A 13,847-nucleotide genomic window follows, 5' to 3' on the forward strand; every position below is an offset into this window, starting at 1 on the left:
TGAAGTTGGGGATTTGGTCCGAATTAATGGTCTCCTCAATGCTGAGAAGTCTGTATTGTGTCTTCCACAGACTCTCACCTCTTTAACATTAGCTGATACTTAATGATAACAAAACATTTTAGCCACCTTTTAGCAGGATGGTTCTAAGGAAAATGCAAAAACAGATGCTTATTTGTCTTAAAATCCATCCATAAATTTTTGCTCATTCATAACACAATTGTATGAAACTATTGGCTGATGCTACACCAATTTTAATGTGAGTTGCCTTGCAACTTGATCCAACTTAAATGTATTTGTCTAACCAGGGCCAGCAAAATTTATTTTTAATAGCTGAATATTTGCATGTTATTTGTGAAGATTCAGGAGCATCAATGACATTGCTGAAACCTGAGTATTTTTATATCTGACAAAAGAGATCTTTATCATAATGCCTGATTTCTCCATAATACAATATGGCTGTATGTGTCGAATAATTTGTTATGACACAATGCACTTGCAACACTATGTATAATAGACTTTACCACAAAATGCCTTCATGTAGTTATATATGTATGCATGCAACATAGTCAGTCAGTCACAATCATTTTTTCATCGGATTTGAAAAAATGGCCCATGGGATTGATTAAATATTGGAATTCCCCCCAAAACACGTAAATAGCTTAACTGATTAAATACGTCTGCATACATTGAGAAAACAGCAACAAAAACAGTATCACCTAATACTTTTAAAAGCTAATCAACAAGAATGCATCAAAGAAGTAAGATATTACTTAATGGAAGCCATCTAGAGATATAGTCTGTTCAACAGGAATTGCAGGTACTGTTTCTACTCTTTCAGATTGTTTCCACATCGGGTCTGATGTGTTACCGTCTAGACCGGTTGAGTCTTTGCCTTCAATTAATTATTGAAAAACAGAGACAGAAAACAAGTCAAACATATCGACAGATACATTTCCTTTTGATATCAATAAAATACGTTTACATTAGCTAGTGTTTAGTTTTCCTTTGTATGTTTTCGTGTAAGATTTGTACTGCTGCATATTGTATTCTATGTTTGCAAGCTGGACGTGTATACTCTATACAAAGCTCAAATATATCCATGTTTAACTTAACAGGATACTCAACCGATAGCAATGATAAAAATAAATACATAAACATGCTGAGAACCAGAGTGTAATTTGTTTGGGTTTTTATACTTATTTGCTTGCTGTATTTTATTTATTGCATTCTTGCATTTGTCTACAATAGAATTTTACTATAAGCTGTATGTTACAGTGATTATTAAATATTGGACACAATACAATTATTTTAAAGACAGCTCTGCACATTACATTTTAAAGGTACCGCCGCAGGTCTTTCTAACACTGACGTTGCCGCGACTTGATACGCCCCCCATAGCGGGTGCATACCTTATCATTGCACACAACTGAGGTAGTGTTGGACATCTTGGTCTATTTCAGAGGATTATATCTTGGTACTATGTTTTTTAACAGGATGTATTTGTATCCCTTTTCAAAGTTTTTTACAATACATTAACCACACGCCAGTTGGTCGCTGAGGATTGCGCAAAGTCTATTTCAATGCAATTTAAGATAAATCGTCAAGACACTTCTTGCTCGACGAACACATTGCAGCAGTACTATGGGTTCGGGAACAACCGAATCTCCTTTACAAACAGCTACAGAAAGAAAATATTACCATCAACGAAAAAAAAATTCAAACAACACAGAACAGTACGAGATGCGGAATGGATGTCTGTGTCTGCATTATTAAAACGCTTTCCCTCAACCTAACTGCAAGACGTGGGTATATTTTCATTGAGGTCAGTGCTACAACAGGAAGGTGAGTAACCGTACAAATCAATTAATGTCACTACAGTACAGAGCACAATCGCACTGCAGTGTTCTTGAATTTCTAAATGAAGACGTTTTCCTTTTTTAATCAAACGTGCATTGTATACCCTCTGTATTGTAAATATAGCAAGCTAGGCTTCATCTTGCATGAAGATGTCCTTTGTTCTTCCTCTGCCTTATTTATTAATGGAATGCGATAGTTGGAGAACCAGACACGTACACAGCTTTATTATTATTATTATTATTATTATTATTATTATTATTATTATTATTGTTCTTAAAGATACTATCCAGATAATGACGATGATGATGATAATGAGAATACCAAAACATATCGTGCCAAATACAATACCGTTGACGTGGTATCGACAATAAAATGTCAATCAGGAATATACATATTATACATGTTTATATATAGTTCATGACGTTATTTTATATATTTATACATAAAAAAAACGCGTGCACATTTGTAACAGGCTATGGAAAATGACATTTATTTTTTCGTCTTTGTGATGAATTTAAATATAAATACGCTATGCTCAATATTTGCTCATTGTCTACAACATACAGGAATGAATGGACAGGTTGTTGGTTTTAAGCCAAAGAGGTTCTTGTCACTGTGATGTCAAATGTGTTATAAAATCAGGTACAGCATTCATGGTGTTGGTAATATCTAGTCTAAAACTGCAAACAAATTGTTTCAAAATCATCGAAGTATGCCTATTTGTAGGTTATTTTTGATGTTAGATGTTTTTTCTTTGTTTTAAACCGAATGTATTTGGTATATGATGTATGGTGGGGTTTGTTAGTGTTTTACTTGTGTTGTTTGAAGGTGTTCAAATGGTGATTATTTATTCTTATTAGCCTTTATTTGTTATTTTAAAATAACATTAATAGCGCTCTCATGGAATTACTTTTCATTTAGATAATTATAATCGTGCACGATACCTTTTCCCAAGACAAATAAATGAGCCACAGCAAAGGACGTTTGCTAAATATGTACGCCTGTGAATTGAAACAGGACTTTACAAGTAATAAATCCTATATGATTTATTTAAATTCAACTATGTAAAGATAACCAAAAATAAATCAATAGATTTAATAGGCAAATATAACATTTTGTATAATTTAAACAGTTAGCAGTGCATATACTAATACGAAATACTTAATTATGTCTTCACTTTTTATTATCTTTGTTGATTAAACAAAATAAATATAAACAGTATCATATTCTTATTATACATTGAACTCATTTGGAGGTTGAAACAATTATGCTCCATTTCCATATGGACGCATTTTACCGTAAAATTGGACGTTTCCACTGACCGGCTTGCCACAGTAATTTGTCTCGCTTTGCTATTTGCTACCAGAAGCAGCCAACCTGAGCACAAAGAATTTGTCTTTGAAATTGTAGGAGACTATAAATAAAAAAAAAAGCTATGTCAAAAGATAGAATGTCAGGATTGTGGGATGACGAAAGAAGATTGTATGAACAGTATGGTAAAAAAATCCTGGGAACATGGGATTAAAAGAGCTCAAATTCAAATGTGTAGTAATAATTATAATACAACCAATAACAACAATAAAAACATTAATACTTTTTTCTTTAACATATTAACGTTATTTAGGCCTAAGTATTGTAACAGACCTTTGTTACAGGGGGCTACAAATTAATACTATAAATAGCGTTCCACTGCCACCACCCAGAATAAATTAATAGTTGAAGGACAGGAGGGGAGTTTCACACCACAAAAGACACCAGGAGCATCAAGTCGTATTAAGTATTTATCTTGAGAAGTCATATAAAATCCAAGCCAAGCATTCGGACTAATGCAAAGATCACGATTTCAGGAAGGAGCAAACACAATCACCCAAGTACATTCCCAAACCAAGAAAACGTATTAAATGTCATCCAACAGATGCATATTAAAACAAATACAATAATCACCCATATAAACAACCAATATGCACACAAACCAAGCAAGATAAATCAAATAGAAAGCCACAGCAAAATAATATAAAATAAACAAACCCCACCACAGTCAAGATGTGTCTGCTCCTTCCTCGATACACTAGAAATAGTAGAAGCTTTAAAATAGACAATGAACAAATGAACAATTAAGAATATAAAATGTTCTGGTTACTCTTTAATAACTTTAAAAGGAAAACGCTTCCCTAGCATCTACCCCTCTGTCAATCCCTTTGTCAATGTCTCAAAGTGAGGGCCACGGTCCTCCTGTCAGGTTGCCCGTCCTTTTAAAGTGCACATCAGTAATTGTGTCCAGCTGTCCTAATGTTAATCAGGCACTTAAGGGATTCAAAGTCCATTACAGTATCACATCAGGGGTCGCAATGAATGTTGAACAGATTGAACTATTAAGTACTTTATGAACACTGAACATTTACACTGTGAGATGAGAGAAACGTATTATTAACTATAATGTAGGCCAGGGGTGTCCAAACTATTAGTAGCGGGCCAGATATTTAATTTATAAATGGCCCGCGAAATCAACTGTGCCAAACCCCTAAATTCCCCCAAGTTCAAAATATTATCTATTATTATTTGGTATTTTACTTCTTGAAGGGAGGACTAAGCACAGTGACAGCCTAGAGAACTAGGCTGCCTCGCAAATCGCACACTTCCTCCTTACACCCTTCGACAAGTGTACACTTCGCGTGACGTTGTGCTGATGTCACAGTGTGCACTTGAGTGAGCGAAGGTGTAGGGTGAAGCTAAAACTAAAGCGCTCAATGGGATACACTCATTATCAGCATTCAGCTCATTTGCCTTTGAACGAAAAAGTACCTATGCAGTCTTTTCAAGTCATCTGTCTCTGTATTTAATTAAAATATATAATACTAATAATTTGGAAATATATTGTTCGCTAATATCACCTCCTAGTTTTATAGGCTACTACTTCAGTAATTAATTGAAGCTAGGGTATGCAATCCTGAGAGGCCAGCAGTTAGCAAGCATGTTTTGAAAGCATAGAGCCCGCCCTCGCTTCAGAGGCGTCTCCAAAGCCACGCCCCTCTATCACACATGAACACACACACACAGAGCAGTGTCAGCGCCAGGAGGAGAGATGTGTTCTTGGAATCGATCGCAACGCTTTCAAATTACCTCATGTCTCATTCACAGGTTAGACATTACAATAATAACGAACGTAAACAACTTATTTACGGTTATTATGTTTTTAAAAATAGTAGCTGCGGCTCGCCTTCCATTCTCGCGCTAGCTCTGCACAGCGTCAAGGTTCCCGCGCTGATGACGTGTGATTGCGCGAACAAGTTGCGGGGCTGTATGCAAATATAGATTGACAGAGAGGAACGACATCCTATCATTACATTTGGACCGAATGCAATGATTGGTCGATCCTTTTTTAGTCCTGTCCCTTCCACAGAAGATTACATTTAGACCACTTAGATTATTGATTGCTATCAGGATGTGAAGAGACTTTCAACCAGTATAACAAAAAAAAATCTGGAAAAGATTGCATACCCTACCTTTAATTGATAGGTGCCGAAACGTTTTTTGGCTGAACTTTCTAATCATATATTTAAATCATGATTATAGAATCATTTTATATTATCTATCTATGCATTATAAATACTTTGATACATAATTTAACAATATCTACAACTGTCTAGCTAGCATTACATGACATTTATACGCACCAGCCACTGCCATATTTTCCCAATTGACTTGTCTCCGCCTTTAACGCACAGTTCTGGGACTTCAGCGCTAAAACACTTCCGCATAATGTACTCTTTTGTACACTCTGTCGAAGGGAACACTGAAGGGCACAAAAAGCTCGATTAGGCTCCTTTCAGCGGACGAGGGGACAAGGGATTTAGGACGCAGCCCTGGAATTCTGACTAAAGGCGCATTATATATGTCCTGCCTCCTAAAGACAAGTAATGAATCAGATGTCATAGATCTTGTTAGCATTATTTTAAACAAGAAACCAGGAAAGGATTATACCGTAATTTGCAAATGTTATGCAAGAGGCAATCTGTAAGATCTTCATCGTGAAACCGTGGAATATAAGTAAAATATACCGTTTGATTTGTGTTGCATTAAATACTGGAATTAACAACTGCATTGCATGTCCATTGTGTTTTCTTTGTTTAATATACATTTTAAGACATAAAACATGATCAGGTGTATATGCGCTAATATTAGGCTACATGCTTACCTATATAACATCAATAATATATATTTTCTGATCGTACACGGATGGCATAATCTTGCATTTTAATATGATTATTTAAAAATACATAGGTCTTAGGAAATAACTGATTCCATCTCTTAGTACTCAGTGGTAGGAGAAGCCGCAAGGCATTGTGGTTGAAAGTGAAAATGTTGTCCAGGTAGCATTTTTCCAGCATAAAATATCAATGCTTAAAATGTTGACGTTTCCCTAGTGAGACTGTGTTGAGGAATCTGCATGTAATAGTAAGCTCCTGCCAATCAGCAAATGGAACTTACAAAACATACATTCAGCAGTTAATCACATACAATAGGTCTTTTTTTTTTGTTTGTTTCTTATAGCAATTAAGACAAAAATAAAAATGAAGAAAGCTCAATTGTGTCAGTTGTCTCATTTTTAGATGAGTGCATAGCTTTGTGCACAGAACACCTGTGGCCAACGTTTGTCGATGCTGCTGTTGTAGTAGCTGCTGCTATGTCACTCATGCTTTCCAGGTTAATTTAGCTGCTCCTTTAAAGTTAAGAAGCAGCAAAATTTCACTCTTACAGTGCATCCGGTAAGTATTCACAGCGCTTCACTTTTTCCACATTTTGTTATGTTATAGCCTTATTCCAAAATGGATTAAATTAATTATTTTCCTCAAAATTTTACAAACAATACCCCATAAGACAACGTGAAAAAAGTTTGTTTGAAATCTTTGCAAATGTATTAAAAATAAAAAACAAAAAAAACACATGTACATAAGTATTCACAGCCTTTGCTCAATACTTTGTTGAAGCACCTTTGTCACCAATTACAGCCAATTACAGTCTGGGCTCTGGCTGGGCCACTCAAGGGCATTCACAGAGTTGTCCTGTAGCCACTCGTTTGTTATCTTGGCTGTGTGCTTAGGGTTGTTGTCCTGTTGGAAGATGAACCTTCGCCCCAGTCTGAGGTCCAGAGCACTCTGGAGCAGGTTTTCATCAAGGATGTCTCTGTACATTGCTGCATTCATCTTTCCCTCAATCCTGACTAGTCTCCCAGCTCCTGCCACTGAAAAACATCCCCACAGCATGATGCTGCCACCACCATGCTTCACTGTAGGGATGGTATTGTCCAGGTGATGAGTGGTGTCTGATTTCCTCCAAACATGAGTTCAATCTTTGTTTCATCAGACCAGAGAATTTTGTTTCCCATGGTCTGAGAGTCCTTCAGGTGCCTTTTGGCAAACTCCAGACGGGCTGTCATGTGCCTTTTACTGAGGAGTGGCTTCCGTCTGGCCACTCTACCATACAGGCCTGATTGGTGGAGTGCTGATTAGATGGTTGTTCTTCTGGAAGGTTCTCCTCTCTCCACAGAGACACGCTGGAGCTCTGTCAGAGTGACCATTCGGTTCTTGGTCACCTCCCTGACTAAGGCCCTTCTCCCCCGATCGCTCAGTTTGGCTGGGTGGCCAGCTCTAGGAAGAGTCCTGGTGGTTCCAAACTTCTTCCATTTACGGATGATGGAGGCCACTGTGCTCATTGGGACCTTCCATGCTGCAGACATTTTTCTGTACCCTTCCCCAGATCTGTGCCTCTATACAATCCTGTTTCGGAGGTCTACAGACAATTCCTTGCACTTCATGGCTTGGTTTGTGCTCTGACATGCACTGTTAACTGTGGGAACTTATATAGACAGGTGTGTGCCTTTCCAAATCACGTCCAATCAACTGAATTCACCACAATCAAGTTGTAGAAACATCTCAAGGATGATCAGCGGAAACAGGATGCAACTGAGCCCAATTTTGAGTGTCATTGCAAAGGCTGTGAATATTTATGTACATGTGCTTTTTTTTGTTTTTTAATTTTAATAAATTTTCAAAGATTTCAAACAACCTTCTTTCACGTTGTCATTATGGGGTATTGTTTGTAGAATTTTGAGGAAAATAATGAATTTAATCCATTTTGGAATAAGGCTGTAACATAACAAAATGTGGAAAAAGTGAAGCGCTGTCAATACTTTCCGGATGCACTGTAGCAGTGGCTGCCTTCTGCTGATCAGATGAACCTGGGCTGGAATCTATGGGTGGTTGTACTTCAGATTCAGATTTTGAGCAGATGACAAGCCTCTATATACATTTTTGTATTTGTTTTCTGATAAATAGCTTACAGCATGGAGTCAAAGAATTCCTGTGCTGTCAAATTTGTCATTAACCCCAGTCCTGTAATCCCCAGGTATTTCACGTTTTTGGGACTTGAAAATAGTCCAGGATCCCGGGATTGGATTCCCTAATCCTACAGCACACAGAGAACTTGCTCTGGTTTGCAAAACAGTCCCGGATGGTAGTAGAAATGAGGCCCCAGAGACCTAATAAGTAATGTTTGATTTTGTGTATCAGGGTTTATTATGACCACTAGAGTGCAGTGCACACTAGCATTGTGGAAGCTGACATTGAAGCTGTTTAATTCGAATTTTGAATAAATTGGCGAGGGTAAACAGGAAACCATTGCGAACTAGTGTAAACATAATGCAGCAGTAAGCTTGCAGTGGCCTAAACTAATTGAATTCCAAGCAGCACTAAGCACTACCATCAGTAGCAAAAGCAGTTCTGGGTGATATTGTGTTTATTTCACCATCAGTTGCAGTTGGTTTACTAGCTGTAAAATAACTTAAACGGAATCTCAGTGTTGTTGCCTAAAAGGGTGAGCATGAGCCCGTTGCATGAAACTGCATTAGATTAGTATAAACAGATAGACAGGTTTTAATTTGGTAATATACCCTACATTCACAACACTTTTGCAGGCTTGCAACTGCAGCTGTAGATCAAGTGAAAGCATATGATATGATATACTTAGATTTTCAGAAAGCTTTTGATAAGGTTCCATACCAAAGACTGATCCTCAAATTGGAAGCTGTAGGCATTCAGGGTAACGTAAGTAGATGGATTATGAACTGGTTGATGTATGTGTCGATTGGAGGAGTTGCTTCTAACAGGAGTGAGGTTGTTAGTGGAGTTCCACAGGGATCAGTACTAGGGCCTTTGCTTTTTCTATTCTATATTAATGATCTGGACTCTGGGATAGTTAGCAAACTTTGCAGATGATACTAAAATAGGTGGCTCAGCAGATACAATCCCGGCAGCACAGGCTATTCAAAGGGACTTAGATAATATTCAGTTGTGGGCCGACACCTGGCAGATGAAATTCAATGTGGACAAGTGCAAGGTAATACATGCAGGTAACAACTAGATGAAGTATCGCATGAGAAAGACCTAAGAATATATGTGGACTCCTCACTTTCTCCACCCAAACAGTGTGGGGAAGTAATAAAAAAGGCAAACAATGCGCTAGTTAGACCTCATCTGGAATACTGTGTACAGTTCTGGGCACCACACTTCAAGAAGGATATTGCTGCTCTAGTGGCAGTTCAGAGGAGAGCAACCAGACTTATTCCAGGTGTGAAGGGAATGTCCTACTCGGAGAGACTGAGGGAACTGAACCTTTTCACCCTGGAACAGAGGAGACTACGTGGGGACATGATTCAAGTCTTTAAAATCATGAAAGGCATCGACCACATGAAACCAGAGGATCCAGATCAGCAGGGACACACGCACCCGGGGGCACAAATGGAAATTGGGCTTCAAGGCATTCAAAACAGAAAACAGGAGACACTTCTTTACACAGAGAGTAGTCACAATCTGGAACAAACTCCCCAACAATGTGGTAGATGCTGAAAATGTGGGAACATTTGAAAATAGGCTGGATCAGTTATTAATGGACACCAAACGAGCACGATGGGTCGAATGGCCTCCTCTCGTTTGTAAACTTTCTTATGTTCTTATGTTCTAAAACCTTGCAGTTGTGATGTCACATATCAGAGACTACTCCTCATTTAAAAAAATGAAGCAGCAGTTTTTCAAAAGATGCGGCAGTCCTGCAAAGGAGATAAAGTAATTTGCAAAATAAGTACAATATTAATCTGAAATTAAGCAACACATTATATTCAAGGTTTGTTGTGCAAAGTTTGAGATTTAAACTTAAGCTATTCTACAAAGCTGTCCTATAAACTAAATAAATCCCATAAACTGCAATTTCACTGTGGTGAAATACTGAATATACTCAACATTTGAAAGAATGTAGGTCATATATTCAGAAAATACAAATATTAAGATCAGCATGTGCATAGGCATGTTTGGTGTGTTTGTGTGTGTGTTTTACTCAAGACAATAATTAATAATGTGTGAATGTTACAAACAAGCTTAGGAAGTCATATAGTGCGTTTATGTTTGCAACCAGGCTGAAACGATAGTCAGAGGATCTAGGCTAAATACTGTGCATTTGTTCAGGATAATTCATATTGAGTATTTATTAATGTTTTTCCAGGATCGACATGCTGTGTTTGTCCAGGGGCTTGATTAAATCAAAATTTGACCCACCCACTAATGGAAAACTACAAAACTGTACTCAGTTACAGTTTAATTTTTAGTTAGATGCCACTTTCTTCTAATCATAAATGTAACCACAATCATGTACAGGTTTGTAGTTTGCAATTGTAATTTGCAGGTTGGTCAAAGTTTTGATTTAATTTGGACCCGGGATCACATACAAATTCCTGATCTTCAAATATTCATGTTTGTAGGAGCCAATTTATGTTTTCATATACATTTATAATAGTATGTTTTGTTTAACTTATACTTCTGTATTTTGAATTTAGTATAAATAATTCAATTATTAGTCATTTGTAAATTGTTGTAATGTATATGATTGATAATTGGGTGTGAACAGGGCAGTAGTTCACCCAATGAGTGAAATAGTTCATGAAACAGGGCGGGTGGGGAGTGGGATAGGTCGTGTTATGTTGGGTCACAAACAGGTTTTCAAGCACCTGTACCCTGTTTTGAAGAAAATGTAAATAAAGATGATGTAAACAATATGCCTGACACAATGATGTCTGCAAGTCTACAAAAGTGTATTAGCACCATAGAGAAAATAAAATATTGTGTTGATATAAGGTAACATGTTGATAAAGTGTTGCGTTACTATGAGATAACATTGCCTTATTTATCATTTATTATTGTTATAGTTGCAGATAGTTGCCTATCTTTTGTTAAATGGCAAATAGTACTGTCCCATTCTGTTTTGAAAGAATAATGAAAGATTGCAGGTTTTCAGATTAAAGATTTGTCATTATCTTGCAAATACAAATACAACTCTAGGCTACATATCTGTACCATGAAACTAGTAACATTAAACAACAATAAGAGTTCAATGTAAGGGAAATATTTGCCATAATTCCTTCCCCCCTGTGGCACTAATACACTTCCATAAATACACTCCAATACTAATAAGTTGCATAAAAAATGTTTCACTGCTTTTTAACTTATAAGGCTAGCCTTCCTTCTCAGCCACCACATTCATTTATAACAGGGGTTCCCAACATTATTTTGTGAAGGTCCATTTACCCTATGTAATCTTCGCCTTGGTGTCCAGATAACTTTTTGTTATGTAGTCAGTAAAACAGCTGTAAAATAAGCAATATGTTTTCATGATTGTAACTATACAAATAGGCCTACCTTAAAATTTGTAATTGTATTAAACACCACTCCGACAAAATACATATATTATGTGATGTATTTATATTTTTAATATAAAAAGTGTTTCAACTATTATATCAGATGATGGGAGCAAAGTGAGGTTTGTTGCTCTAGGTAGGTTTGAAGAAACTGTCACAGTAACTAGAGGGTTATTAAATGTAATGAGCAAAATAGCAGGAAGTGTTTGCCCACCCTCAAAGTGACCTAATTAAGCCCACCAAAATCTTAGTTTTACATGTTTTCTTATAGATATGTGAATTGCTTCCCAATAAAGTGGGTATGAAATCAAAGATTAATCTCTCATCTAAACACTTGTGGTAGATTTTGTCATAAATTGACTAAATTAAATTAATGTATTTAATTGCAAAAGTGAAAAGTCTGGAGTGGGCTTACAAGGTACATATGTACCCTTTATGTGTCACAGATAAGCCCACAAAAGTTTTAACAGTAAATACTTCACATTGTATTGATTAAGCACTTAATATTTTATAGATTATTTAATTCAGACCTCAAATAACTAACCTAACCAATTAAAATTGTATTTTTATAGACTAATTTCCATCACATGGAATTGTTGCACTTGTAGAGGCAGTTTTGCTGGTTGTTGGGGTTGGGGCCGGGGCTGTTGGGGCTGTGGAAGTCTGTACAGAAGTCTGCTACAGAAAAAGGAGCATCATTTTTGGACACTTGTCTGTCCACCTGGCTTTGGCTTACAGGGAATATTCCAGTGCTCTCAAAGCCACCGACGATGTCTTCTGGCTTGAGAGCCGTGGAAAGCACATGGGAGTTTCACAGGGAATTCCTCCATTCAGATTTTGTCCCTGCTAACACGGGAATGACAGCACTGTTCTTTTCTCCATTACCTTTTGAATAGGGATGCACCGATCGATCGGCCACCGATCAGTATTAGGCCGATATTGCAAAAAATTACTATATTGGCAATTGGCCGATTGCTTTAAAATGGCCGATATTTCTGTCTGAAATGCTTTTATTGCATCTAACTAAGCATCTGATTTGTTCTATTCGTGTACCTTTAACAAAATATGAATGACATACATGAACTGCAGTGCAGTCCCCCCCCGACCTGCTCTCGTTCTATAGGTCGGTAAATAATACAAAAATATCGGTATCGGATGATCTTGTTATATGAATATCGGCTTTGGTATCAGCCCAGAATTTTCATATCGGTGAATCCATTACATTACATTACTTGTCATTTAGCAGATGCTCTTATCCAGAGCAACTTACATTTGTACCCATTTGTACAGCTGGGTATTTTACTGGAGCAATCTAAGTGAAGTACCTTGCTCAAGGGTACAACAGCACTGCCCCACCCGAGATTTGTCTAGAGTTATGAGTCTAGAGCCCTAACCACTACTCCACAGTGCTGACTTCACCAAACACTGTCTTGTCCAGTGGCAGGAGGATGTGGGTGAGAGGTGAAATGGGAGGTGGAGAAGCACAACCCCATTTTCTCTGGCTTCGGTCGCAAGTGCCAGGGAAATATATGAGGCATGACCGTCAAAAATGTAAACTCTTGGCAGTCCCATGTCAGAGATCTTTGGCAAAAAGAGCTTTTCAAAATTCTCTTGAAAATTATTCTTCTCTGTCCATCCGTGATCCACACGGAATTCACAGCAAGCTTCCATCATGTTATTGCAGTCCCTATAATTTTTTCTCTGCCTACCTATTTTGTCCCCTTAATTAAAATAAGGTAAGTAGTTAAGTTCATGAATGAAAAGGATGTATTCTAAAGTAATATTAATTAATTAATTAATTAATTTTTAATATGAGTGTACAATGGGTTCTGGGCTTAGTGGGCATCACTGGTCCATGGGAAATCAACCTCAATCATTTTTATCAGTCTGTCTTTGTCTGTCTTTATTTTCACATTTCACAAACACTGTTCTTTTCATTGATTTAATCTGCCTGTATTATTGTATTTTGACTCTATTTTACCCAACACTGCTGCTGCTCCTTCTTGCCATGTTTGGCAATTTTATTGTTAATTTACTGACTACTACTTTTAGGGTAATATTTATTAAATTTAGCATACAGTATATGTAATAATTTATAGTAATATTACAGATATTTCATACATTTTTTTTAATCCTTTTGATCTGTGTCAGGTCTTTGTCCTTAATTTTCTTAATTTTCTATTTGTTTGATCATCAGTCTTCTCATCCACTCCTAATGTTGCCCTCAAAGGCAAAACTGATTGGAATG

General features: G+C 37.0%; 1 protein-coding gene across 1 annotated transcript in view; it reads left to right on the forward strand.

The window, feature by feature from the left end:
* The first annotated feature begins 1,432 nt into the window (after nt 1-1,432).
* LOC136745289 (4-galactosyl-N-acetylglucosaminide 3-alpha-L-fucosyltransferase 9-like) overlaps nt 1,433-13,847 on the forward strand; it is a 78,866-nt gene continuing 66,451 nt past the window's right edge. Inside the window, exon 1 of the mRNA XM_066698865.1 lies at nt 1,433-1,842. The gene's annotated coding sequence lies outside the window, so the exon portion shown is untranslated. The remainder of the gene's footprint in view (nt 1,843-13,847) is intronic.

This window comes from Amia ocellicauda, chromosome 1, assembly GCF_036373705.1.
Source record: "Amia ocellicauda isolate fAmiCal2 chromosome 1, fAmiCal2.hap1, whole genome shotgun sequence".
Lineage (NCBI taxonomy): Eukaryota > Metazoa > Chordata > Actinopteri > Amiiformes > Amiidae > Amia > Amia ocellicauda.